The following is a 13,666-nucleotide window of genomic DNA, read 5'->3' as shown; positions in this document are numbered from 1 at the left end:
ACCACAAGAGGACATATAGACGGACACATTCTTCTATGAAGAATGGGCCCTCACAGATACCAGATCTACAGGTGCCTTGATCTTGGACTTCCCAGTCTCCAGAACTGTGAAAAATAAATTTCTGTTGCTTATAAATTACTCAGTCTAAGTTATTTTGTTATAGCAGCCCAAATGGACTTGGACATCTTTTTATGAAACCTAATTATATTTTCCAAAAGGAAAAAAACTTAGGGAGAAAAGAGTGGGTTTGACTGATATTTTTGCAAATCTCTTTAATCTCTGGCTTCATAGAAGACAGCCGATTCTCATAACTACTTCTGTGTATAGTCCTTTGTGACATCAGCCTCATATAGCCTCTGAAAAACTCCACAGCGTGTGATGGAATGAGAGTGGAAAATGCCTTTAAGGCCGGGCATGATAGTTCACGCCTGTAATCCTGGCACTCTGGAAGGCTGAAGCAGGAGGATCACTTGAGGTCAGGAGTTCAAGGCCAGCCTGAGCAAAAGTGAGACCCCCCATCTCTACTAAAAATAGAAAAATTAGCAGGGCATGGTAGTTCATGCCTGCAGTCCCAGCTACTCGGGAGGCTAAGGCAGGAGGATTGCTTGAGCCCAGGATTGCTGTGAGCCAGGCTAATGCCATGGCACTCTAGCCCAGGTGACAGAGTGAGACTCTGTCTCAAAAAAAAAAAAAAAAAAAAAAAACCAGCCTGAGCAACAGCGAGACCCCATCTTTACTAAAAAAAATAGAAATGATCTGGACAGCTAAAAATATATATAGAAAAAAATTAGCCAGGCATGGTGACGCATGCCTGTGGTCCCAGCTACTCGGGAGGCTGAGGCAGAAGGATTGCTTGAGCCCAGGAGTTTGAGGTTGCTGTGAGCTAGGCTGACGCCACGGCACTCTAGCCCAGGCAACACAGTGAGACTCTGTCTCAAAAAAAAAAGAAAGGAAGGAAGGAAGGAAGGAAGGAAGGAAGGAAGGAAGGAAGGAAGGAAGGAAAAGCAAAAGCCTGTAAGCATTATTATGAAAATAGTTCTGATCTCGCCGACTCCATGAAAGGGTCTCCAGGACCTCCAGGATTCCCAGACTACACTTTGGGGACCCCTGTTGTAGTGTCGTATTGCAGGACTCTGTTTTGTCCTATTCAGCATTTTCATTACCTATTAGGACAAAATAATTGATGTTTACCAGTTTGGCAGATGATACAGAGCTGGCAAGGGAATTATTATAAAAGGTGATGGAACGAGAAATTGCAATTATTGATTGCAGCAGACCAGAATCAAATCAAATTAAATTAAAAAAAATTTTTAGATCATTTTTTAGAGACAGAGTCTCACTCTGTTGCTCAAGCTAGAGTACAGTGGCACAATCAGTAGCTCACTGCAGCCTTGAAAACTTCTAGGCTCAAGCAATCCTCCTGTCTCAGTTTCCCAAGTAGCTTAGACTGTAGCCATGACTGCCTAATTCTTTTATTTTTTGTAGAGACAAGGTCTCCCTACATTGCCTAGGCTAGTCTCAAACTCCTAGCTCAAGTGATCCTCCCACCTTGGCCTCCCAAAGCATTGGAATTTGGCCACGATGCCCGGCCAAAATTAAATTTTATGTGGAATGTCTTGCATTTGCATTTTGCTTTATTTTAAATCAGTTGCACGTGTACTAGAAGCATGGGATGGGAAGAACTGGCCTGAGAGCAGTTTGTATGAGAAAGATCTGGCGGTTTAGGTCAACCACAAGCTAAATATGAACCAACAGCTTGTAACATAACGTTAAGTGTAATCATTGAGCTGGGGCAGACAGGCAGGGTTATTTGAGGGAGAGGTGGGAAGAGGAGAGAATAGTTACATTTTCTTTGCTCCAACCCCCCACCTGGATACCCAGAAAGTGCAGCGGAGTAAATAGGAGGTACTCAGCATTTGTACTCTGCTAACAATGTGGTTTGGAAAGGTTGAAAGAAAAGAAAGCTAAATCTACAAAGTTCCCTCAAGTTCTATAAGATTTCATAGCCAAAAAGACAAGGACATCCTCCCATGCCGAATCCACAGGTCTCCACCACAGGGTCCAGCCCCAGTCTGCGTCAAGGGGTCAGCCCTGTCCAGGATGTGGCTCCAGGCTGCCAGGGGGCTGTTCTCAGATTTGTTCTGGCTCTCTGAACGTTGCTCACCCCCAGCAGTTTGCTGTGGCCAGAGGCCTCTACCCAGGGGTCTGTATGCTTCTGCAAAACACCCTGGTTTAATCTCAGCATCATCTCGCAGCCTTCAACATCACCCTTTGGAACTTGGCATGGTCACCGGGAGCCCAAATCTTCCTGGCCTGGCCTAGAGAGAGAAAGGGGTTGGGTCCTTCCTGCCTATTGCCAAGATAGCGTCTTTGCGCCTTTGTTGTTCCTCTTGGGTCAAGAAACAAGTTCTTCCAAAAGTTAGCCAGAATGGCCCAGATTGGCCCACACTAAACAGAAGATGATGGTTTCTCCTACTGTGCTCTGGTCTCAGTCAATCTTGAGAACAGCATTCTAATCTGGGTCCTCCACAGTAGGGGATTGTTAATGACCTGGAAAAAGTCCAGAGGATGATAAAGGTAGAGTACAGGCTCTGGAGTCAGACGTCGGTTCAAATCCCAGCTCTGCTACTTGCTAATTGCATGACCTCTGCGCAAGTTACTTTGTTTGGTTTGTTTGTTTGTTTGTTTGTTTTTGAGACAGAGTCTCACTTTGTCACCTGACCTAGAGTGCCATGGTGTCGGCCTAGCTCACAGCAACCTCAAACTCCTGGGCTCAAGTGATCCTCCTGCCTCAGCCTCCTGAGTAGCTGGGACTACAGGCACGCACCACCACATTTGGCCCACAAGTTGCTTAAATGCTATGAATCTCAGTTTCCCCATTTATAAAACGAAATTAATATTGGGTATTATGAAGACTGAGATAATTCATGTAAGGTGCTTATCATAGTATTTGGCACACAGTAATCATTTATGAAATATTAATTGTATAAATCATATTTTATATCAACTTTTTAAAAGGCAAACGTGATTGGAAGAGGCGCCTTTCTGCCTTCAGGCCCTTTCATTAGCTGACCAGACAACGGTGTGCCAGGGAGCCCGGGGGCCACAGGCCTCTCCCTTTCTGAAGAGGAGCTCAGCTTTGCATTTGCATAACTAAAAGTCCCCTCAGGTGGTTTTTCTAGAATGAAAATGGATTAACGTCAGCTTTGAAATGACAGGTTTTCATTTCCTCCCCATTCCTATCAAGGCTTCAAAGATTTTAGGCTCAAGTTTCAGTCAGGGGCTCTAGCTCAAAGGGTCTGCGCACACGTGTGTGTGTGTGTGTGTGTGTGTGTGTCCTTCTCCTCCCGTCCACAGGAATGAGAGAGCAGCCCGAGCCGCCCATCCATAAAGCCAAAAGGCGCAGCTTGGGCAAGAATACAGATGGAGGCCCATAGACCATATATCTCATACTTAAAAGTTATAAAGAGACCATTAGATCAAATATGGTCTATCCTCCTACCTTGACAAATATACCTTCTTAACAACCAGGAAGCCCAGCTCGATTTTAGAATTCCTGGACTCCTCAGTGTCTCCTCAGAATGTGGAAGTGTGAGGAGGCCCGGCCTGTCCCCTTCCAGTACCACACCTACGTCCCATCTTGCACGGGACTTTGTGGGCCTGCCTGTGGACACCCAAGTAGCACATCCAAGTCCCACCACACACCCCACTGACAATCACCCTGGGCCACCTTTCAGGCCTAGGGATGTACACATAAGTCTGTCTTTGGGGTGACAGGCTTGGGGAAGAGGCCCATGAAGACCCCAGGAGTGGGCTGAGGGAGCTGGGAAAGGAACTGCAGGATCCCAGGTGTGGGGGTAAGAGGCTCCTGGTGGACATATTTTCTGTCCTCCCCATAGGGAGGAGCAGGACTGTAAGAGGGCAAGAGAACAGGCCCCATATAGAAGCCCCTCTTGCTCTGGTCTTAGGGTATTCTACATTCAACAAGTATTTATTGAGCATTTATTCCATGCCAGAGACTGTGCTGGGTATTGAAGACTGACTGGTCCCTGCCCTCAAGAGCATTATACTTTGGGGGTGGGGGGCGATGGACAATAACAAAGTCAACAAACAAATAGCAAATGTTTGCACAAGAAAAAACACTAGGGGCCAGGCATGGTGGCTTACACCTATAACCCCAGCACTTTGGGTGGCTGAGGCAGGCTTGAGGCCAGGAGTTTAAGATCAGCCTGGGCAGCAGAGCAAGACCCTATCTCTACAAAAAAATCAAAACAATTAGCCAGGCACGGTGGCTCACACCTGTAGTCCCAGCTACTCAGGAGGCTGAGGCAGAAGGATCACTTGAGCCCAGGAGTTTGAGGTTACAGTGAGCTATAATCATGCCACTTGCACTGGGCAACAGAGGGAGACCTGTCTCTGGGAAAAAAAGAAAAAGAAAAGAAAGAAAGAAAAAAGAAAAAACACTAGGAAAGGGGGACCTGCTTTGGTTGGGTGGAGGTGAATCTGAAGCTGCGAAGAAGCGAGGAGAATGGGCTCTGAGGGAAGTAAGTATACTCCATGTGGATGGAACCGAGAAAAGGCCAGGGGAAGAGGAAGGTGGTGGGGTTAGAGGTGGACAGGGCCTGGGCTGTGTCAGCTTTGGAGGCCATTCAAAGTTTGGATTTTAGGCCGGGAGCAGTGGCTTACACCTGTAATCCTAGCACTCTGGGAGGTCGAGCCGAGCGGATTATTTGAGCTCAGGAGTTCGAGACCAGCCTGAGCAAGAGCGAGACACCGTCTCTACTCAAAATAGAAAGAAATTTTATGGACAGCTAAAAATATATATAGAAAAATTAGCCGGGCATGGTGGCACATGCCTGTAGTCCCAACTACTCGGGAGGCTGAGGCAGAAGAATTGCTTGAGCCCAGGAGTTTGAGGTTGCTGTGAGCTAGGCTGACGCCATGACACTCTAGCCCGGGCAACAGAGCAAGACTCTGTCTCAAAAAAAAAAAAAAGTTTGGATTTTATAAAGAGTATTAAGAAAGGAGTGATAATTTAATTTATGCTTCTTTCAAAAGGATTGCTCTTGCTGCTGTGAGGACAGTGGATTGTGGGGTGCAGAGTGGGAGCAAGCAGACCAGTTAGGAGGCAGTGGTGGCAGTTCGGGTGTGAGAGGGTGCTGGTCTGGATTAAGATCGGGGCTGCAGAAGGGGACAGAGTGCACAAATAGAGCAGCATCCACAGACCTGCTGATGGGTTCCGTGGGGGGGAGTGTGAAGAACAAACAGATGTCAAGAATAACTGGCCTCTTTTCTCCTGTGATGGCCACATCCTGTCTCAGTCTCTGCTGCCTTTGCCATATGCAAGCCCTGTAACAGACATTTAAAATGTTGGTATAGTCAAACCTGCTGACACTTCCCTCTGTGATTTTTGCCATTATTTTTTTAAATCTCAAGACCTTTCTCACCTCGAGACCTTATACTGTTTACCAATAATTTTTTTCTCTTTTTAAATTGGAAATTAATTTTGGTATAACATGATATTCTTCAAACTGCTGGTAGCTACTCACCAGAGAGTTGTAAGATCAATTTACTGCGTAGAGATCAGAATTTTCTTTCTAATAAAATGGGAATGGAATGGAATAGAACAGAATAGAATAGAGCAGAAAATATCCAAGTCCATCTGACATAATGAGGATAAATATCGCTTTATGAACTTTTGCTTTAATTATGAATTTAGGTTTATGAACATTTTTACTGGGGTGAGATGTTTCTTATTGTGGGTCATGGTAAAAAAAAATATGAAAGCCTCTTTATATGATGAAATGATAAAATCTGACTATTTTAGCCCAAAATTTAAGGAATTTTCTCAGTATCATTCAAAGAACGGTTCTTTCACTGCTGATTAATAAGTCCTCTTTTAGCATGCATTAAATTCTTTTTTTTTTTTTCTTTCTTTTTCTTTTTTTTTTTTTCTTTTCTTTTTTTTTTTTTTGAGACAGAGTCTCACTCTGTTGCCCGGGCTAGAGTGAGTGCCGTGGCTTCAGCCTAGCTCACAGCAACCTCAAACTCCTGGGCTTAAACGATCCTCCTGCCTCAGCCTCCCGAGTAGCTGGGACTACAGGCATGCACCACCATGCCCGGCTAATTTTTTGTATGTATATATTTTAGTTGTCCATATAATTTCTTTCTATTTTTAGTAGAGACGGGGTCTCGCTCTTGCTCAGGCTGGTCTCGAACTCCTGACCTTGAGCGATCCACCCGCCTCGGCCTCCCAGAGTGCTAGGATTACAGGCGTGAGCCACCGAGCCCGGCCAGCATGCATTAAATTCTAATCAACAAATATGTTTTAAGTATCTACTGTATGCCATATGTATACTAGGCATGGGGGAAATGACACAATGATGAATAAAGATATAGACCCTTTCCTCACTTCTAAAGCTTATAGAAACTCTGAGATCTGTTTGTAGGTTATTTATTCTGTTCCATTGATCTTTCTATGGATTTTTGCCCCAGTGCCATGGTTGTTATCATTGTAATTGCCATTTATTGAACAAAACCACAAAACCACAGCATGTTAGGACTGGGAGACCTTCAAGATCACCTTACCCAGGGCTTCTTAGCCAAGCGGGTTTTGGAGCTGCCATATTCATGCGTGGGCCTCACCCTTGAAGAGTCTGATTCAACAGGTCTGTAGTGGGCACTGCAGGATTTAAACAAGCCTTAGGTGGGTGGTTCAGACATATGGCTAGGATTGGGAACCGCTGTCCCGATCCAACCCCCTTGTTTCACTGGGGAGGAAACTGAGCTGGGAAAGGAAGCAACTTGCTGCAGGCCACGCAGAACCATTCTATGGAACTACCTTAAGACTTGCACTTCTAGAAGTCAGGAATCACGTCCAACCGTGGACTTCCTGATCAGGAGGAGGGGGAAGGGGGGGAGGAGTAGAGATGGATTTGGCACCTAGACCTGGCATCGCATTTCTCCAAGTGCAGGGATGGGCCAGAAAACCCCCTCGTGTGAGTAGGAAAGGCAGTTACTTAAGGGCCATAATTTGAGAGATGCAGAGTCTTTCACTCCATCTTTTCAATGTTGTGCAGGGCATACCGCTGAGTGATTTAAAAAGCAGAGATCCCTCAAAGCAGAGAGCCAGGGAGAGAGTCCATATCCCAGCTCTGCCACCAATATTGACAAATTACTTAACCTAAGACTCAGTTTCTTTACCTATAAATCATGCTCATTTAACAGAGCCTACCCACACAGCCTGAGGGTCCTATGACACTTGAGCCAGACTGGCTGGTTCCGTAGTTCTGCTATGTGTTAGCTGTGTGACTTTTGGCAAATTATTTCACCTCTTTATGACCCAATTTCATCACTTGTAAAATGATGATCATATAGGAATAGCAATTGCCTCAGAAGGTTGTTATTAGAGGATTAGATACATCACTATAGTTCCCTAACCTCTGAACCTTGGTATGCCCAAGGCCACAATCCTTAATCTCTTCTCTGCCTATACTCACTTCCTTGGCTTTCAATACCATTTATATTTTGGCCAGTTCCAAATATTCATCTTGAGCTCATTCCTTTTCTCTGAACTCTACATTTGAAAAGCCACCTCCCTGATGGAAAACTCCACATGGATACCTAATAGATACTGTCACCCTAACATACCCCAAACTGAACTCTGGTTCTCTGTCCCTACACCTGCTCTTTCCAAGATCCTCCCGATCTCATTAACTATCTCAATTAATAGCAACTCCATGGTTTAGCTGCTCAGGCCAAAGGCCTTGGAGTCATCCATCTATCCAAAGGCCTTGGATCTACCTTCACAAGATCCTGGAATCTGGCCCCTTCTCACCTCCTCACTGTAACTACACTGGTCCAAGTCACCATTGCCTCTTAGCTGGGCTCATGAAATAGCTTCTTGGTCTCCCTGCTTCCATGGAACACTTTTACCCCTGGTATCCTCATGGCTCATGCTCTTAACACCAAATCTTTGCTTAAAAGTCCTCTTGTAAATATTAAATCTTTCCCAACAGTTCCAGCCCTCCATCCTCCCTTCCTGAGTTGCCTTTGTTAATAACATACATGCCCTTCTAGATAAGTTTTGTCCGATGTACTATTTAATTTACTTATTTATGTAGTTTATTGTCTGTCTTTCCTCCTTAGAAAGTAAACTCCATGAAGACTTGAAGACAGAAATCTTTGTTTTGTTCCCTGCTATATCCTCAGAGCTAGACCAAAACCTGGCACAGAGTAGTAGGCTCTTTATAATAATTGTTGATTAAATTTAACAAATATATGTTAGCTCTAATTATTATTTTAACATTTTGGAGACAGTACCAGGCAGGAAAAGAACAATTTTAAGCATTGACATTTCATGCTGAAAACCTCCGATGTTAATGAGAACATGCTACAGAAGAGGCACACTACAAGATTACATGCGTACTATGACTACAAATTTGCAAGATATGTGTAAGAAAAAAGATGATGCACAAAAGTTACATTCGTTCCCACATACCATTATGACAGATTTTTCCTGTAATTTTCTGATTATATGTAATGTTGATTCTAAAATAAAATTTTAACTTGTTGAAATAAGAACAACATAATATCCTTTACATAAAAACAAAGCAAAACTATACCTTATCTTTTCTACAGTGCATAGAACAGGACCAGAAAGGTAATACACTAACCTTGCCATGTGGTTATCTCTGGGAAGAACAAGAAGCATGATTGTGGGTGCTGATCAAAGAGCTTTTGCTACAATGCTTAAATCATTTGCGAAAATAATGTATTCTTATATTGTATAATTCGATTTAAAAAAAATAAGGTTAGGCCGGGCGTGGTGACTCACGCCTGTAATCCTAGCTCTCTGGGAGACCGAGGTGGGCGGATTGTTTGAGCTCAGGAGTTTGAGACCAGCCTGAGCAAGAGCGAGACCCCGTCTCTACTAAAAGTAAAAAGAAATTAGCTGGAAAACTAAAATATATATATATATATATATATATATATATATATAAAATTAGCCGGGCATGGTGGCATGCGCTGTAGTCCCAGCTACTCTGGAGGCCGAGGCAGGAGGATCGCTTGAGCCCAGGAGTTTGAGGTTGCTGTGAGCTAGGCTGACGCCACGGCACTCTAGCCCGGGCAACAGAGGGAGATTCTGTCTCAAAAAAAAAAAAAAAAAAAAAAAAAAAAGACCCTCATCTCTACAAAAAATAAATAAATAAAAATTAAAAAAAAATAAGGTTAGAAGAAATCATTTAAAAGTCCTTGAAGAAAACAAAGTGTGGTCTGTAACTAAAGACTCCCCAAAGCAACAAAACTCTATCTTTTCCTGCTCAGGCTCAAGTTGCCTTTACCTAAACACCCATGTGGGGGCTGTAGAAAGGCCTGGAGCACTCTCTGTGCCCTCTGAGGGTATGGCTGCAGGTGACATACCCCAAAGGCTTCGGCTTGTTTTGGATGTGGACGGGGTGAGACGGACACCCTCTCCGCTTCTCCCTGCTTCCAGCAGGGCTGCAGGAAACTCCCATCAGCTCCCCGATTGGCCTCCGGAAGTGAGTTGCACACAGGTTTAGTTTGCCTGGAGTCAAAAAGACTGGAGAGAGCCTGCGGCCTCCCTGGGGTCCTCTGACCTCAGATTCCGGCAGCTCAGCAACCGCCGGGCAGCAGCACAGGCGGTTTCTCTCCAGGGCACACCCACACATACCAGGGTACTGTGTGCCAGCCTCAGATTACAGAGCGGAGCCCTGCATACGCCTTTTGTGCCGCTGGTCATTTCTGAGACCCTCTCTGTGATGTGTTCAAACTCTGCTCACCTCAGAGAAGAAACCGGGTGCACGGAAAGCTGGTGAGGCCATTTGGGGCCCCTACTTTCCTACCCCTAGGCACCTCCCAGCCAGTCCCTTTGCCTCTGCCCAGCCCATGAAGTCCCCTCTGAGGCTGACCAGGGCTCAGTGCCTGGGCCTCCCTCCAGGACAGCAAGTTCCACTGCCACCGAAGCCTGGCCAGTGTCCATTTACCGGGCACTGGGCTGGTTCACAGGGCTCAGTGCACTGTGGCTGTCTCCTCCCCGCCACAGGCCTGGGAAGGGCAAAAAGCGCCAATTTGTTTCTGGGTCAGCCATGGAGCAAAGACTGATTGTCCTCATGGAGGAGCCGAGCCTCGCTCCAAGCCACTCTGTCTTCTTGGGGTCGTCCCCTCAGCGCTGGGGACCCTGGAGGATCACAGGGCTGGATCACCGCCCAGAGGACAAAATTCCTCTTGTCCTGAGGTAGAACAACAGTAACAGCAACAGCTATGTTCATTTAGTTTCCAGACCACCTTGCTTAATCAGAAGTAGGATTTTAGACTCCAGAGACTATTGATCTATTTACTATGCATGTGTTCATCCACCCATTCACCAAAACTCTAGTGACTGCTCACACTGCCCTACGTGCCCGGTGCTGTGAGGGGTTACAATCTAGCAGGAGAGATTTGACAAGTGCATAGATGTCTGCACTGCAAAAAGAGATGAAGGCAGATGCCACCCCAGCCCCACTCCCCACCTCAAAAAAGAGAATGAAACATTACCCTTCATTGGATAACTCGTCAACAAACTTCATTGAGCACCTACCAGGTACTGGGTGTTTTCGTGTGTTGATGCCACATTGATCCTCACCTTTGAGGTAGGTGTTGTACCATTTACATATGAGGAAGAAGATGAAGACGTGCCAAACAACATGCAGCTACTGAGTACCAAAGCTGACATCCAAAGCTCATGTCCTTTCTCCTGACCAGCAGTAGCACCGCAGCCCCAGGCCATGGAAAACCACCAGGGAGAGCCAAACTTGGCCTTGCCACAGACTTCCCACCCCTCCTCCACTGCCCCAACCTCATTCCCTCTTCATTCATTCAGCCACAGACAAGCATTGTGCACCTACTAGGTGCAAAGCTCTTGGGAAAGGGCAGAGCACAGAAAAATTAGCCAGGCATGGTGGCGCATGCCTGTAGTCCCAGCTACTTGGGAGGCTGAGGCAGGAGGATTGCATAAGCCCAGGAGTTTGAGGTTGCTGTGAGCTAGGCTGACGCCACGGCACTCTACCCCGGGCAACAGAGCTAGACCCTGTCTCGAAAAGAGAAAAAGAAAAAAAGAAAGAAAGAAAGGAAGGAAGGAAGGAAGGAAGGGATGAATCATAAATGGCTTTCTTACCAAAGGCTCTCAGAGCCTAATAGGAGAGTATAGTACATAAATAACCACAGTGCAGGGTAAAAAGAAATACAGATAAAGTGCTAGATCAGGTTCAGAGTGGGGGGTACTTTGATTTAGGAAAGGCTTTGTAGAGAAAGGGGCACTGAGATGGGCCTTGAGGGTGTTTAGGTTTTGATCCTGTAAAGATATGAGGAAAGGGCTGTCCAGATGCCAGAAATGGAAACCTCTTAAGCAAAGGTGTGGAGGCAGGACAAGGGTGGAGGGTGCAGGACAAGGGAAGGGAAGACTATTAGGGTTCACACAGTATCACGAAGTTAGTGCCTCTCCAGGGGAATAGCAGGATATAAGTTTGGAAACAAACACTAAACGTTTTATAAATATTACCTGAAAAACAAAAAATGACAAATTTGGGCCAGGTTATAGAGGACATAAAATGCCACTCTACAGAACGGGACGCTTGTTTCTGTGCTAAGGGGAGCCGTTGATGGGATTTGACCTTGTCCCCCACTGGCTGGTAGGGCCAGGTGGCTGCTCCTTCGCTGCCCTCTCCAGAGCGGGTCCCACAGTGTCAGCAGCCCCGTCCCGCACTGCTGTGTCATCACTTACTCACTTTCAAGTGCCTGGCCCCCGCCCAGCGGCCCCCACGGTGCAGCCCAGAAAGCTTCCTTCCTGGGGCAGCAGGGCCGAGTCATTTGGAAACCTCTCCCCATTGAGCTCCGTGATCAAGGTGCTGATACGGCAGGTGGGCCCGCCTCGCCGTGTCCTCAGTCTGAGGGTGCCTGCGGTGAGGAGTTTCGTTGGCCCATCAACTCCGCCTTGGGCCCGGTTCACTTTCACTGCCTGGGACTGTGCAGCTGCCTCTGACGATGCCATTTCGCGATCCTGCTTCAGCATTTCCTGCCTTTGCTGTTAAGGTCGCTCTGTCCCGCCCGACCCAGTTGGGGCCACCCAAGCCCAAGCCCCTAACCTCTGGCTGCCGACCACAGTTCCTCACGCTAGCCTCATCGAGGGGCTCTGAGGACTGAGAACGGGGAGGATGGAACTTTCTATCAGTTTACATCTTTAGCGTCTCATCTAGAACAAGCAGGCCGGCTGCCCCACCCGGAGCCCACTCAACTTTTGCTCCTTAGATGACAGAGCCCTAGGCCCCGAGTCAGAACTAGCTGGGACTCCTTTCTAACTGGATAGACTTATTCGACTCGTGAGACCCGCTGAGCCTTAGTTTTCTCATAAATATAACAGGCTGAGAACTGGCTGGCGCCTTCCACGGGCTGAGATGAGGCCCTCTTGAGACAAGAATGTGAGAGGCCTTCATAAACTGTCAATTAATGTGGGACTTTTACAGTTGTGGCTATTGGTTTACGAAGATTGAGCTCACATTGTATTTGCTCTCTTAGCACCCTGTTCTTTTTCCTCGTAGCAATTATAGATTTTTATAACTCTAAGTTATTGTTGTTACTGACCACATAGTTTATGTGTTTGATGCTTCCCTCCTCACCAGGGCGTGAGCTGCAGGTGAGCAAAAGCCACGTTCAGTTTGGTTTCCCATCACTCTCCCAGCGCCCAGTTCAGTGCCTGGAACGTCATGGTCGTTTAAGGAATAATGAACGGAGAAGTTATTTGAGGACCCACCACCCATCCTCACAAGAGACTTTTATTAGGCTACTCTGTCTTGTTCACTGACGAAGTCTGGCACGTAGTAGGCAATTACTAAATGTTTCTTGGAAGTTGAAATTAATCCACCTTAAATACCAGCTCCATTGTGCAGTCCTGTTGCTCAAGACTCTGCCAGGTCTTTCAGTCGCCCGCCTTTCGCCTTTCGATCCAAATGCTCAGACAGGCTCGCCTTCCTCTGCTCCAGTCCAGACAGACTGCTCACCCCGCCCCCAGGATGTGCCTAGACCACCTGCTGACCTCCGTGGGGGCTGAGGCCTTCCCTTTTCCCTTCCCTCAAGTTCCTTCCTTCCCAATCCCCTTTTAAAAAGAGTGTGTGTTTATGTGTGTGAAAGAGAAAGAGAGAGAGAGAGACAGATGTAGCACTTTGTACCTATGGAAGATTTCTGTTTGGAAAAAAAGGCTTTCACATACGTGGTATTAATCAAGACAAATAATAGCAAGATTGGCCATGCAGGCATTTTTCAAGTGTACAGATTATGAAACTAAGGCTCAGAGAAGTTACATTCATAATTTCCAACTTAGAGGCCGTGACTTATGTGTGGATCCATGAGAGCAATTTGGTGGGTTGACCTCCATAAAAAAAGAAAGAGCAAGAGTGAGAGGGAAGGAAAGGAGGGAGGAAGAGTAGACGATATCAGAGTATATTCCATAAAGAGGGAGATGAGAAAAAAAGAAAGAAAATATGAGTATATTACTACCTACTAAGTATTGTTTATGAAACTTGTTATATATGTGTTTGTGTATATGTGTTCACACATACATGTGTGCCAACTATGTTGTGATATAAAATATGTATTTCTTACCATGGGTCAT

This window comes from Eulemur rufifrons, chromosome 6 (assembly GCF_041146395.1).
Source record: "Eulemur rufifrons isolate Redbay chromosome 6, OSU_ERuf_1, whole genome shotgun sequence".
In the NCBI taxonomy this organism is placed as follows: domain Eukaryota; kingdom Metazoa; phylum Chordata; class Mammalia; order Primates; family Lemuridae; genus Eulemur; species Eulemur rufifrons.
Note: the sequence above shows the minus strand (reverse complement) of the source record.